Source organism: Piliocolobus tephrosceles, chromosome 14, assembly GCF_002776525.5.
Source record: "Piliocolobus tephrosceles isolate RC106 chromosome 14, ASM277652v3, whole genome shotgun sequence".
NCBI lineage: Eukaryota > Metazoa > Chordata > Mammalia > Primates > Cercopithecidae > Piliocolobus > Piliocolobus tephrosceles.
In genome coordinates, this window is record NC_045447.1 from 86,501,688 (window position 1) to 86,513,921 (window position 12,234).

The 12,234-nt window shown below is 40.8% G+C and overlaps 1 pseudogene; it reads left to right on the forward strand.

The window, feature by feature from the left end:
• The first annotated feature begins 6,964 nt into the window (after window positions 1-6,964).
• LOC111534528 lies at window positions 6,965-7,648 on the forward strand (annotated as a pseudogene).
• Window positions 7,649-12,234: the final 4,586 nt, after the last annotated feature.

Genomic DNA, 12,234 nt, shown 5'->3' on the forward strand with positions numbered 1-12,234 from the left:
TGCAGTGGCTGGATCTCAGCTCACTGCAAGCTCCGCCTCCTGGGTTCACGCCATTCTCCTGCCTCAGCCTCCGGAGTAGCTGGGACTGCAGGCGCCCGCCACCTCGCCCGGCTAGGTTTTTTTTTTTTTTGTATTTTTAGTAGAGACGGGGTTTTACCGTGTTAGCCAGGATGGTCTCGATCTGCTGATGTCGTGATCCACCTGTCTCGGCCTCCCAAAGTGCTGGGATTACAGGCTTGAGCCACCGCGCCCGGCCATTTTTATCTATATTATATGCCAGTCTAATAGTACATGCATATACTATCATATAATAGTACACACATGTATATACTATGTGTAGTACACGTGTGTGTGTATATATGTGTGTGTGTGTATATATATATACACACACACACAAATTAAAAGTGTATGCTTAAATTTTGTTTTACTTATAGGTGGATAGGTCAAAAAATTTAGAAGCCACTGATTTAGACAATGATGTGTGGATCGACCTTCCTACTGAGATATCTTGGATTTATTGCTGCCTGACCTTTCCTTTGACTTAACTCCCCTTGACCTGCTGAAGTCCTGGGCAGAGTGACACAAATCACCATTACTCCTCTACATGCATCTCTGTAGCCATGCGTATTTCATACTGGCACAAGCTTGCTTGTATATTTACATTTTCCACATTCATATTGTTTATCCTTATTTCTGGCTATTTAAATACTAAAGCTATTATTGACTAAATTGGCTTTGTGCGGTACCTTCTATAGCCATCTAGCTAACTAACACCCTTGCTACTGTCTATTTGCTTTTGTTCTGGGGAAATCATTGTATGCTTACAGATCTCACTGATTGTTATTGATTCTTACACATATAATGGGTGCACTTTGCAGATGCTTGGTATTTTTCCTGGTGTCAAAGGAGGACTGATGTTAATGATATTGACTTTGTTTACTTTATGTCAGAGCAAGAAGTGAGTTCTTTTAAGAAAAAATTCTGTTCTGCCCCAACAATGTAAATGTATTTGGTATTTGTTGAGATGCAAAGAGCCTGCTTTCTTTTTTTTTTTTGAGGCGGAGTCTCGCTCTGTGGCCCGGACGAGAGTGCAGTGGCCGGATCTCAGCTCACTGCAAGCTCCGCCTTCCGGGTTTACGCCATTCTCCTGCCTCAGCCTCCGGAGTAGCTGGGACTACAGGCGCCTGCCACCTCGCCCGGCTAGTTTTTTTGTATTTTTAGTAGAGACGGGGTTTCACTGTGTTAGCCAGGATGGTCTCGATGTCCTGACCTTGTGATCCGCCCGTCTCGGCCTCCCAAAGTGCTGGGATTACAGGCTTGAGCCACCGCGCCCGGCCGAGCCTGCTTTCATACTACAAGTTGTGCTAAATGAGATGCCTCATCTATGTCTTTTCTGGCCAAAAGAGATACATAATTTCACTTCTCAAAGGTCACATCCTTTCAAGATTTTTCCTGTCTGGGAACAACCATAGTATCTAACAGTACCACTGGCACTGGCCAAAGCGCTCTTCAATTCTTCTTCATTACGTCATAGGATTTCTTCATTAGATAAGTTCATATCTGATTCTAGTAGTTCTCCTTTTTCTCCATACATTTTAGCATCCTGCAGACGTTATGCCTTTTGTATTTGTCCACTGAGAAAACCTCAGAGGTCGATGTCTGCTACTAGACTGGCCAGAAAGTCTGGTCTCTCACTACCTTCCTCCTGCATTCAGGAAGCCAATCTCAAGTGCAAACCTCACAGCTTTTCCGGAGTTCGGCAGATGTCAAAATGCCTCCATTCCCTCCCAGTCCAACCCTTATCCCCAGCAGCAATCTGGTGCCAGTTTTAATTAAAATTCATGAAAACAGACTGGCACTTCAGACATGGATGGAAACAATTTGTAGGGGACGTAAAAAATAGCAGGGGTATACTTCTCATGTTTACTCTCTACTGTCCTGTAAGGATTTCATTTTTGAGTGAAACCAGTTTGAATTGGACATATGCTCAGTTTGCATAATTTAGGGAGGAATTCACAATAACTGCCTCTGATGTGGACTGAGCTCTGTTCTCATGACTAAAGAAGTTTATTTCTTCTTTAAGAAAAAGTTTAATTACGGCAGCTTCATATTGAAAGTTAATAGCTTGGGGGAATTTAGAATGAAAAAATAGAGGAAAATTAACTTTTTGAGATGTACAAGACAGAACAGTTTTATAAATGAGAAACCATTAGCTGGTATTGTAGTAAAGTGTTTTTGCATAAGGATGAAGAAGACGTGAATCTTAAATGTGTGTAACTAGTATAACGTGTGTATGACACTCATACTAGCCAGTAAATCCCAGACAGGAAAAAGCAGCTATACGCCCACATTTTCTATTTATGTTTCCTTTACCTAAAGCAGTCATTTGTTTATACTTACAATGTGCCAGGCATGTATTGGGCCTTTTATGCGAATCATCTTAACAGTTCTTAATCTATTTTTTTCACTGTTAGAAGTATGCTACATTCTCATTAGAAGTAGCAGCTCCTGAAGAGTGGTGTAGTGATCCATTCTTTTTGGTTTGGAGGAAGAAGGTTGGCAGGAAACGTGAGAGTCTCTGGGTTGGATAATCTAGAATTTAAACCTAAACCTGGCTTCAGAGCATATGTCCTAAGCCATATACTCTAATAGCTCCCAGCTTTCTCATCTTTCACTGCCCAAAGTATCTACCAGGAATATTAAATAAATATGGGTTGAATAAAAGTGTGACTGTTTAGCAGTCATAATAAAAAAAGGTAAAATGAATAGGGTCCAGGAATGCGATAGACCCACAAGTATTTCCTATCAGATCCTTTTCTCTACCTACAAATGTTTGATTCTTCTGTTTTGCTCAAGAGGCCCAGCACTGCAGATCTGGCTGGTTAACTCTGTGGGAGGTACATGAAATTGGGAAGAGATGGAAGAACTAAAGGCAACGAATGGGTTGCTGCCTTGAGTAAGAAATTCCAGTCCCAGCTGAAACTCTTACCTTAATGTGGCACTTGAAATAAATGGGGGCAAAAGTGTTTTGAAGAGCTAGGAAAGATGAGATCGAGATGGTGTTTGTCTGATTAAGGGGAAGGGGAATTCACAGATATGCCTCTAGCAGAGACTTGCATTGGCTGGTGGTGTCTTCACTGAAAGACTGGATGTGAAAGAAAGAGCAAACTCTTTCCCATGCAACAAGATTGAACTCAAATGTCACCTCTTTAGGAAGCTCCTGCCTGGGTTAGGCCTTCGCTATGCTGTGCTGCCACAGCTCACTGTTAATGTCTCAAATGCAGAATTTAACTGACTTCATTATGTCGAGTACCTACTCCAGGGTAGGTGGGCCCCAGTAGTTTGTCTGTTTCTCTTTATTAGATACTGACTGAATTAATAATTGATGAAAAAAATGCCGATATATTTGTGAAACCCCAATTATGAACATTATGGTTTATATAATAAGTATGTATGCTTAGTATGTTAGAAGCCAAAAAAGAAAAAAAAAGGAAAAAAACCCGGCAACAACTATATAACAAGTAGGACATGTTTTGCACTCTGTGATGAACAGCATGGCATAGTTCTTACTTTCAGATTAAAATGGAAATGACTCTAAGCTCTACTTGCAGAATTACAGAAATTCCATGATCACACTCCTGACCTCCCAACCCCTTCTCCTGGGTTATTTGGACTCCTAGGGGCTTGTGCACCCCAACATAGTGTGCCAGGTTCCACTCTCAAGTGACTCGGGGTCCTGGTGAATCCCTGTTCACTGCTGCTTTCACTGTCTGGGCTCTGCTGGGGTCACAAATTTTCTATTGTACCTCTGGCCCTGTGGCATCAGGGATTAGCAACACGTCAACTTATACAGTTTGCTGCTGAGTAGCATGGACTTTGAAGGAGAGTGGCATAAAAGGATAATACAACTTGCTCTCTGACAGTTCAGAACCCTCTGCACAGCCATGCCCCTCTATTGTCATTCACCAAACCAAAGCACGTCCAGGCATCTCCCTTTCTCAGAAAGGACAATCACTATTCTTTTTTTAAATTCTAGAATTCCCTCAAGGTCCGGATTGCTTTCCTTCTTCATCCTTCTAAAATAGAAATGGTACCCTCTGTTCTTTCTTCCCACAGTGAAACTTAAAGGACCATTAAGAAGGGCTTGGGCTTTAGAAACACAAGACTTGGTCCACTGCCCTTTCTTGGGGTTGGTGGTAGAATAGCTTTTATTCCTTCTTAACAAGTTATCCACTCCATGGATAGGAGACTTTTTACTATACAGTAAAAATTCCAATACAAGTTACATTATCACCTGCAGATCACTCTGCTACATCAAAGATGCATAGAATAAGAATTCATGCTATTGTTAATTGCTCTTTTGCAAAGCGTAGAATTTCCTTTCTAGTTATAACCTAAACATAAAGAAAACCTATGTCATAATGTTTAACCTTTATAATTTTTTTTAGCTCTTCTTAAAATGTCCTGGTAGACAGTCCAGAGCGGAAACATTGCCAAGTTTGCTGCCAAGGGCCTCACAGAGAGAAAACTGAAGAAGCCAGACTCACAGGGCTTTACAGCCTCCTGATATCCTGTCACTGCGATGGTTTGGCAGTAATTCCTCAGGACCAGCGTGGAGGGAAGGGAGGTAGAGAAATCTCCCCATAGGGTTATACTTGGCTATGATTGCTCCTATCATTTTATCCTGGAACTCAATAAGATTGCTTGTCATATTAACAGGCATAGCTCCTCATCAAAGCATATCCATAGTGCCAGAGAACCTAGGCCAGCTTATCTCAGTTTACTCTGTGTCCAGAACTCTCCTGGGAATTATTTATGTAATGATGGCGAGACCAGACTGCTGATTCATTGACCCCATCTCTTACGATGGGTTGGTTCCTCCTTCGGAAGCATATCCTTGGGGCCCTTCCCTGTCCACTGATCTCAGTCAAGACCATTTAAAATGGTGGAACTCATTCGAGTCGGGGTTTGAGCATTTTATTTTCCTAGAGACTCCTTGGTTTCTAGACAAATGTGTTCATTCCCTACTTAGCATCCTTTGAGTTGAACACACAGAGATGATAGGGGTGTGGGGTACATTGTCAAGCCACAAACATAACCTGCACTGTAATAATACCCTTCTACATTGTTATCTTGCTTTGGCACAGTATAATTCAAGTCTTACTCTTAACCCTAAAATTAAGTGGTTTCACTCTATTAAAGGCATTATCCGCAATTGAAACTCACTAAAGCATATACATGTCACGTGGACTAGCCGAACACAAAGCTCTTAATCTGAAGTTGACCTATTTAGTAAACCTATAGCTCAGAATTTGATCTCATCACCTCAGAAAATCAGGGATAAAATCTGTCTTTATATTGTTTCAGGTACTTGGGTATCAGAGACATTATTTGTTTATCAAGACCAAACAAAACACTTTGCTATTTTTTAAATCTTCTCTGTGTGTGTGTGTGTGTGTGTGTTTTACCTTTCACATTGTTCTTTTTTAAACCTTGCTTTGGAAGGAACCCAGTGTGAAACCATGGGTGTGGGCCTCCACATGCCAAAGCCTTAAGGAATTCACTTACAGTGTATTCAAGGCTCAATTGAGGCCTCTGAATTCCACTCAGTACAGGTGGTAGTGTGTGCAGAGTACATGTGATCGGCACTGAACAGTAAGCGTTTCAGTCTTGGGTTAGGGAGGGAGGAACAGAGAATATAAACAACCTAGAAGCCTGTTTAGATCATGACAGGTGGCTGTTGATTAGGACAGGCACATAACTCACCTGGGTGCCTTAGTGGAAATGTCATGCCTTATTTTAGAAGGAAATTAGTCAGTGATAAGAGATACAACTCTAAGGAATAATTAACATTCTAATAACATATTTAAGTGTATCGTTTACCAATAAGATCAGTTTTCAAATTTGCTTTTGACAAAGATTAAAATAAAAATAAAACATGATGCTGAAATGATGGATCTGTGAACAGAGAGCTGTTAAAAACACACAAAAACTGATAGGAGATTATGAGACATACTTTTCCCTCTACAATTCTATAAAATACTAGTTTTTTAAAAAGATAGTTTTAAAATAACTTGTAGAATTTGATTGAGTGCAGGCAAATCCATAGAGAAGTAAACAGATCAGTTATGACCTGGGGCTGGGGATGGTAGCAAGGGTTGATCGTAAACTGGCACAGGTATTTTTTTGAGGTGATGAACATGTTCTAAAACTGGATTGTGGGGCCAGGCGCAGTGGCTCACGCCTGTAATCCCAGCACTTTGGGAGGCCGAGGTGGGTGAATCACCTGAGGTCAGGAGTTCGAGACCAGCCTGGCCAACATGGCAAGACCACATCTCTACTAAAAAATACAAAAAATCAGCCAGGCATGGTGGCACATGCCTGTAGTCCCAGCTCCTTGGGAGGCTGAGGAAGGAGAATTGCTTGACCTGGGAGGCGGAGGTTGCGGTGAGCCGAGATTGAACCACTGCATTCCAGCCTGGGCGACAGAGGGAATCTCCAACTCAAAAAAAAAAAAAAAAAAAAAAAGAAAGAAAGAAAAAGTAGAATGGGGGTTACTATGGTTGGAGGGATGTGAGGCAAGAATGGGGAGTTATTTAATCCGTATAGAGTTTCAATTTTGCAAGATGAATTGCCTTCTGGAGATGGATGTTGGTGATGGTTGTATGTACTTTGTACCACTGAAATGTACACTTAAAAATGGTTAAGATGGCAAATTTTATGATATGTGCATTTTACCACAATTAATAATTTTTTAAAGTTTTTAAGAAAATAACCAGGTGTGCTTGTCTGTTCTAGAAATGAAAACATTAATTTTATCTACTCTGATCTCTGGAATATATAAATTGTCAATAAATAATTGTGGCTTCTTTCCCTGCCACTGAGTCACATGGAGGTGGAGGCTCGGGTGCATTCAAGATTTGGTTTCACCCATAATCCACCACCATGACTGTGGATTGCTGGAGGTATAATGGATGTCAGTACTGCTTTACAAGAGGTGCTGAAAACTACCCTCATCCATGGTGGTCTAGCATGTGGAATTCATGAAGCTGCCAAAGCCTTAGACAAGTGCCAAGCCCATCTTTGTCTGCTTCCATCCAACTGTGATGAGCCTAAGCACATCAAGTTGGTGGAGACCCTTTGTGCTGAATACCAAATAAACCTAATTAAGGCTGATGACAATAAGAAACTAGGGAATACTGGGCACGGTGGCTCACACCTGTAATTCCAGCACTTTGGGAGGCTGAGGCAGGCGGATCATGAGGTCAGTAGATCGAGATCATCCTGGCCAACATGGTGAAACCCCATGTCTAAAAAACAAAAAATTAGCTGGGCGTGGTGGTGCGTGCCTGTAATGCCAGCTACTCAGGAGCTGAGGCGGGGGAATCACTTGAACCCAGGAGGCAGTGCAGTGATCAGAGATTGTGCCACTGCACTCTGGCCTGGCAACAGAGCAAGATTCTATCTCAAAAAATAAAAAGAAAGAAAGAAAAAAAAAGAAACTAGGGGAATGGGTAGGCCTCTGTAAAATTGAGAGGAGAGGAAGCCCTGTAAAGTGGTTGGTTGCAGTTGTGTAGTAGTTAAGGACTATGGCAAGAAGTCTCAGGCCAAGGATGCCATTGAAGAGTCCTTAAAATGCAAGAAATGAATACATAAAACTTTGGCTCTCACACATACACACACACAAATTGTTGTGGCTATAAAAGCAGCCAGAGTTGTGTTGATAAATTCTAATCTTGTCTTTGTTATTCCTTTGGGTAGTTCAACTGTTTTTATGGAATTAAAGCTTGCCTTTGTGTGGATAATCTCACCTAGACCAATTTTACCAATTCTGATCGTGCAGTTCTAACTTCTTCCGTGGTGGTTCCACTGGAACATTACCAAATTACCCCAGGCTCATCATGGCTAAATGAAAACTCATGTTCTTTGTCTGTAACCAGTGTCTGCCTCTTGAATTTCCTGTGTCTTTTAGTGGTCATTGTCATTCTCTTAGTTATTATAGCTTAGATCTGTGGAGTCATTTTGGATCCTGTCTATTTGGTAGTGACAATTATTGTTTTGTTTGTTTGTTTTTTGCCTTCATTCTTTTCTATTCCTAAACATACTATACAACATTTGAGATAAATTTAACTTTAAAGCATTCAATCCCCCAGGAGGCGGATGTTGCCCTGAGCTGAGATCACACCATTGCACTCCAGCCTGGGTGGCAGTTGGAGACTCTGTCTCAAAAAAAAAAAAAAAAAAATTTCAAGCCATTCGGTTAACCCCTAACTTTTCCAAAGTAATCTCCTGCTATAATCGAGATCAATTCTCTTCTTCTCCCAGTGTGGACTACTTAATGTCTGCATTTTCATTTTTCAGTTTTTTTACCCTCTTCTTTCCAAAAATAATGGTCTTCTTCCTCGTTTCCGCTTAATCCAACGATCTCTTCCCATCAAGCTTCATTCTCCAGAAACCTTCCCTGGTTTCTGCAGCCTGTAGCCATCTTAATCTTATCTGAATGGCTGCCTTGACACTTACTATCTCTTTTGAGTCACACAGTGGCCCTATCAACTCAGTGTCAGACAGGCATAACAAAAGCAGACCCAGGATGGTCAGGATAGGAGATGGGGATGGATGAGGATGAGGGGTGTGAAGATGCGGGTATCAGATGATAGCAGAGTGTTGACAGGAGGCCGAAATCTGAAAGGGGATTGTGGCCAAGGTTAGACAGTGAATTTGCTAAATAGAAGACACAAATGTGAATAAAAGGTGCATGAAAGTCAGTCTTTGGGAAAGCAGGAAGAACAATGGGAATAAATATTGAGTTAAACTGAAATATCCCAACTTCCGATAAGATTTTTAGTCACTGTGCCTTGACTCAGTGCGCAGTCTCAGGCCACAGGGCAGATTAGGAGACAGAGCATAGGTGTGGCGTTTGACACATGGTTCCTAATTCCGGTTCTGCCACTTACTATCTGTGTAATCTTGGGCAAATTACTTGAACTTTCTGAGCCCGCTGTTTTCATCTCTAAAATAAGGATAACAAAACCAAGATTATAAAGTCATCGTGATGATGAGATACAAAAAAATAATGTAGATAAAGTTCCTAGCAGATGCTCTGTAATGGTAGCTATCAAATTTTTACTTGGGCTGAGAATAATTACTCTGTAGCTATGAATGAAAACTATCTTTCTTTTTTCTTTTTTTTTTTGAGACGGAGTCTGGCTCTGTCGCCCAGGCTGGAGTGCGGTGGCCGGATCTCAGCTCACTGCAAGCTCCGCCTCCCGGGTTTACGCCATTCTCCTACCTCAGCCTCCCAAGTAGCTGGGACTACAGGCGCCCGCCTCGTCGCCCGGCTAGTTTTTTGTATTCTTTAGTAGAGATGGGGTTTCACCGTGTTAGCCAGGGTGGTCTCGATCTCCTGACCGACCTTGTGATCCGCCCGTCTCGGCCTCCCAAAGTGCTAGGATTACAGGCTTGAGCCACCGCGCCCGGCCGAAAACTATCTTTCTTATGACGTATAAAGAAAATATCATTACTACATCACTGTGTAAATAAAGCTTAGTGTTCATGAATGTCAGCCCACAGCTTAAGTGCATAAGAAATATTACCTTCCTTTCTTCCTTTTTTCCTTCCTACCTTCCCCTCTATTTTTTCCTTCTATTTAATTTTGACTCTTATATAGACTGTTGGGAGTTTCAATCTCAATGATTCTTGGGATTCCCCACCTTCTTCAGTTTTAGGCCAAGGGTGAAGAATCTTTAACTGAGGCACTAGGCAAGTCCTGCTACTCATTGGTCTCTGTCTACATCAAGTCCTGCTGAGATGCCCACTATGCTTAGAACTCCTTCTGACATTTTCCACGGTTGGACACCAGGGACCTTTGGTCAATCTAGGAACACTAGGTCTAAGTCTAGTGTCTTAGGAAACCACATTGAAATAAGGAAGGAAGAAAGACAGAAGGAAGAAAGGGGGAAGAAAGGAAGGAAAGAAAGAAGCCATTGGCTCAGGGTCAACTGGGTTTGTTTATTAGGCAATAGATTAACAGGTGAAGAAAGCCACGTAGTCTAGGTAGAAATGAAAATCTCTGGAGGAAAAAATAGAGTGGAAAAGAGCAGAAGGAAAAAGGCCATGGAAAAGCCTAAAGGCCAAACTATTGTAGAGATTTGTCATTTGCAATTTGCAAGTTTTCTTCTGGTAGAAGAGACATGCAATGTATAAAGGGTATTTCCAGTTGACTCAGAGAAAGAGAATTCATGGGTCATGTGAAGCAGGAAGAACATAATAAGTGACTTCATGGTTTGGTCTTACTCTAACTTGATTTCATCTTTGTGGGTGCAGGTTTCTTCATCTGTAAAATGTAGAAGTTCTAAACACAAACTCTTAAAAATATATTTGAATTCTAAAATTCTCTAAATTGTGTGAATTGAGAAATATAATTTTATAGGATGGACTTTGCTACGGTTTTCAGAGTCATGACTGTGAAAGAAAAATGAAGTCAGAGGCAAAATAATCTCTTCTTCCTCCCAGGTGCCATTCCTCTTTGACTGTATCTCTGTTACAGCAGGTATAACTTTCAGTTCTGATTTATGGCCTTTCACTGGCAAGTCTTATCTTCTTGTTTACTACCAGAGTTTAAATTCTTTAAGGAACTAATTCAGCTACCCAGACCTATCTTCCTTCTCTTTTCCCTCCCTGCTCATGTATATTCTCCGCGAACCTAGTAAGCACAAACAATTATTTTATAAGCAAATGGAAATGACCAACTTTAAGAACTCAATAATTTCCTCTGAAGGTTATTTATTGACTTCTCTTGGAAAGTTGTTTCTGTGGTTTACATCCTGACAAACTGAAACTGCTTTTGTCCTAACATGTTTATTCTTAAATTTTCACCACTGTTCTTAATGCTTTACAGTAATTTTCTCTTTTAATCTCATAACAACCCTGAAGAGCAGATCTGAATGCCATTTTCAAGATAGGAAAACAAAGGCCCAGAGAGGTTATAGGATTTGCTAAAGATCATTCAGCTACTAAGGAGCAGAAGCAGGACATGATTCCAAGTTTTTCAGATTCCAAAGCCCACCTCCATATAGCAGAGGTGCATTCTCAATTCTCTAAATACATAAATACATTTAGTAGTAACTACTTCACAATTGGAAAGGCCAACTGATTTGTGGATATGCATAGAATAATAACAATGGTAAATTTGGAAACGAAACGACCTCTCCCCAAATCACTCTGAACAGTCTCTGATTTTTAGCAGCTATTTTGTGATATAACATATAGCATTGAAGCCTAGCCTTGAGTTTGTAATCATGGTGCTTATACAGGACCATCAGGAGTTTGTAAACACAATTACTCTGCTCTTAAGCAACATAAGTTTTCAGTGAGAGGAAAAGGAAAACATTTAGGAAAGAAACTGATAACCCATCCCATTAGAACGATTCAGACGGGAAATAATAGCCCTTTACTTTCAGCTTATTCTGAATAAGCAAGTATTTTCAGTGTGCATTCCATAATGACTCCCAATTCTCAGAACACTGAAAAACCTTTCAACAAACTCCAGAGGAAAATAAAGTCTGCTGTTTGTGAGACAGGGAACAAGATACCATCATCGCACAGTGACTGCCCAACTCTACAGTAAACACGTCAGGAAATATCTCTTGTATGTGCATGACACATTCTTAATCCACAACAAATATGTATTTGAACAGTAGATGTATTTTTCTTTCTAAAGAACAATTTTCTGTAGATATTTATGTCTAATTAAACATCAGAACAGAATCTACTTGCCTGTTCTCAGAAGTCCCTGTTTTACCTTAAATATCCCTTTTTCGTAACCCGATTCAGTAACGGCTTTTTTTATTGAAAACTTCTTTTGGTTTGACAGTTTTTTAAAAAATGTATGACATAAAAGTTTTAATGTAATATATAATATGGATGCCAACTCATCTACTCTTTTCTCATTTATATCTTTTTTTTTTTTTTTCAGTGGCACGATCTCGGCTCACTGCAACCTCCGCCTCCCGGGTGCAAGAGATTCTCCTGCTTCAGCCTCCAGAGTAGCTGAGATGACAGGCGCCCGTCATCATGCTCAACTAATTTTTGTATTATTAGTAGAGACGGGGTTTTACCATGTTGACCAGGCTGGTCTTGAACTCCTGACCTCAGGTGATCCACCTGCTTCGGCCTCCCAAAATGCTGGGATTACAGGCATAAGCTACCACGCCTGGCCTATACCTTTAAATAAAT